This window comes from Patagioenas fasciata, chromosome 1 (genome assembly GCF_037038585.1).
Source record: "Patagioenas fasciata isolate bPatFas1 chromosome 1, bPatFas1.hap1, whole genome shotgun sequence".
Taxonomy (NCBI): Eukaryota; Metazoa; Chordata; class Aves; order Columbiformes; family Columbidae; genus Patagioenas; species Patagioenas fasciata.
In genome coordinates, this window is record NC_092520.1 from 32,816,979 (window position 1) to 32,820,661 (window position 3,683).

Genomic DNA, 3,683 nt, shown 5'->3' on the forward strand with positions numbered 1-3,683 from the left:
TTTTTTTTTTTTTAATCCCAGCATGTAAAACACTGAACACAATTCATAAGGATAGAAAATCACAATGCATTTTATTTGAGAATTAGGAAATGCTGCAATTAGAAACTCTATGCGCTCTATGCAGGTGGTGTGGCTGAAGTTAAGGATGCACATACAGATAGTTTTCACAGATCCTGATTTTTAATTTTTTAATGCTATATTACTCTTAAATCAACATACAAATTACAATCGTCAGGACAGAAATAATGTTTACATTTCAGAAACAAGTCCCCAAGCAGGAGTAGCCCCTGGACTCCTGAAGCCCTCTGCAGGATTTTGAAACTTATGTAAAAAAAAGCCCTTTCCTACTGGACAGAAACATATCAATGTTTCATCTCAATGTTTCTTTTGAGAAGAAAGCTATTTCAGCAATGCTACTTTTATGCTATCAATATGACACCATCAAAGCCCTAAATAAAATGCATTTCTATTGCTGTTCATTTTTGGGAAACGCACTTCATCCAGAAAAGCCAACATGCCCAGTGCATCCACTGACTGTAATGGCATAAGTGAAAAGTAACTCTCCATAAATAGGTGTTAAAATCAGAAGAGCAGAGATTTTCCTCAGGTGACAGTATTGCTATACAATATTCTGAAAAAATTTTGCAGATCAAACACCATGGTAGCTCAGTATTCTGTCCTGAAGATATATGCATAGAAATCAGCAAGTTTTCTTGAAATGTCTTTATTGCTTTTAATGGTTACTTGGTAACAGCAGACTCAATGGGGTTTTTAAATTTTTTTTTTTGTTATTAACTTCTAATACTCCTTAAAATACATCTTAAATATCCAATTTATCATATGCCTACCACGAAAGCCTTGATTGATTCCACTATGAATTCCATACCTATTTGACATTTTAGAAGAAATGGACCTTACTCTTGTGCAGGAATTTTTAACATCAGTATTAATAAAGGATGTCTATGCCAGCACAAAACAAAGACAAGTACTTAAAAATCTAGGCTGATAGGCTTTTCACATCCAGGAAAACTTCCCTGACATTTTTTTACAAGACAGAGTTACCTGACATGCCTCAAGTCGATACGCTGCAATGCAAGCTGGCAGTGCAGAACAGCAATAGAATCCATTAAATCTGCACTGGGAGCCGGTTACCAGAAATGTTACATAGTAATTACGGCAAGGATTTTCTCTGAAATAAATTCTGGTTTTTCAAATGAGATTCTGGAAAAAAATCACCCAGTAGCATTTCTGCAGAAATGCTTTACAGTTTGTCCAAATTGTAGAGGACAGCTCATCTTTTCCCACAAAAGCTTACAGAGCTCATATTATAATTTACTGAGTTACTGCTTGTTGTAATGACTGTTCAAGGGAACAGTTTGCCATTGGTAAGAGATTAGTTTGTGTATCAATGCAATTCAAAAGTTCACTCAGTTTTCACAAAGTAATGAAAAGTTTAATTTGAACTCTCAGCAATTCCCCTTTCCTCCCATCTCAAGTTCATAACATGGATTACATTGAGTCTTTGAGAAGCTGCTTCAGAGTGGAAAAAAAATGTTCAGATGAGAGAAAACACTTTCCCAACTCCCATCAAGGCTTTGCTAATTAGACCCACATGTCCCACTTGCAGAGGTGTAATGTACCGCTGCAGGACCACGAAGGGGCTGCCCGTGCGCCCATTACAAGACCTTTCCTCTTGGGCAACTCCATGGATCCTCGCTCAAACATGCCCTTGGAGAGGGCAGGAGATCAAGATGGGGCCAGAGAGGGTGGCAAGCAAACAGCAGGGATACAGCTGGATGGCAACATCTGGCCATCTGCCACATCTTGTGACCAGTCTTCAGGCTAGAGGAGGAGGGATCGAAGGACAAAAATGAAAATGAAGTGCACAACAACAATAAAATCTTAATAAAAGCAGCCCTTGTCCCTCCTACAGACATGTCTGCATGAGTGGGGACTACACAGCGCGCTCACAAGAGCGGCTCCTACAGCATAAGGCAACACCTGATAATAAACTGATTTCTCAAGGCAGTAGGGTTTCCAAAAAGTGGACATGAGGTTCATTTTTTGTCAACTACGGTGATTTAGCTAGTCACTCAATGCTTGCACTGTCATTGCTCCAGTTGCCTAAAAAAAAAAATCAAAACCACCCAAACATTCCTAATACTGCCTTTCCCCAGTAAGAAATCAACATCTCTCTAGCAATTCAGAAAATGTAATTTAACACGCAGCTGCAGGGGAGATCCTCAAAAAAGGGAAAGGAGACAACTCAGAAGGTAGAAACCTGGTGAGGCCTCGCTTGCTGAGGCAAAAAAAGCACCAGGCACTAGAAATCTGTGCTAGGGAAGGAAAAATAAATGGCCCTTGTTTAAACACTCCTCTCGCCTCAAAACAAAAAGGCTCAGAAACTCAAAACTGATTAAAGAAAACCCAAACACAATACAAAACCAGTCCCTCTTCCTCCTGAAGGTAACAGATTTTTCAGAAGGCAAAATGAATTGTCTATTAAAAAAAAAAAAAAAAAGAGAAAAGCAGTACTAAATATATTGTACGCCAGCATTTCATTTGCAACACTTATATTTCTCCAGGACTTCTTAGTACGTGGAGGCCGTGTCTTGGCCTCATGCACACATGCAATGAAACAAGACCAAGTTTTTAGCCGTTTGTTTCTGGGGCTTGTTGGGTCATGGCTCCTTTAACATGAACCAACCCAGAGACTGTCTGTCACAGAAGCTTTTTTCAAATTACAGTGAATGCCATGGTATTTAATACACAAAATGTTTCACACTTCAAATAAGTTGCCAGCGCCTCATGTATAAAGTTGTTTTTCATCTATAGATTCTTTTAGTAACTCCTTAAAAAGGATCCCAAACATTACTTGAGAGAAAAAGGATGAAAGTACAAGTCTAATTTTAAATAAGTAACACAACTCTCCCTTCAGCTTCTCTGCACACAGACAGAAGAGCAAAAGAACTCTAAGCATGGATGTAGATTTTTTTTAAGTGTCAGATTTATTTCCTTTTTGATACCAACGAGCTGTTTTGCTCTGCAAATTAACTGACAAAATAAGCTTTACTTTGGTTTGGTTTTCACACTGTATTGGCTTAAAGAAGATGGATTTTCTGATGATAAGCCCTGCAAATTGAAACTCAAACTTAGATTTTCCCTTCTTGTATGCTATCATTTTATAATTAAATCTGCAAATCTTGAGGTTTTATTACTTCTGCTACCACTAGCTCTTCCTGCTATCATACAGAAATTATATTGCATACATATAAACCTGTATTTATGTACAGACACAGAATCATAGAAATAAAAGCACTGGGCAGACATAAAAAGCTGCCATTTGAGTTTATACTCCCCAGCAGGAACTGCAGTCAAGCAACATCCTGCCCAGGAGCCCAAAGGGGATTTTTGACTTGGCCCTCAGGTCAGGCTCAGCAAGAGAACCTTAAGGATGGGGGAGAAAGGGGTAAACTACCAACTCCATTGCAAGACCAAATCCAGAGCTCCTTAAAATAATACCTATTTTAATTAATTATTCATGTGCTAACAAAAAAAACCCACAAGGTTTTAGAGTCGCAAGTTTACAACATTTTCTTTTTTTAAACCAGGACTTCCCTTTACCAATTTAGTTTTAGTACAGAGGATTGTCCCTAACACTATTTACAGACAAGGAAAAATAG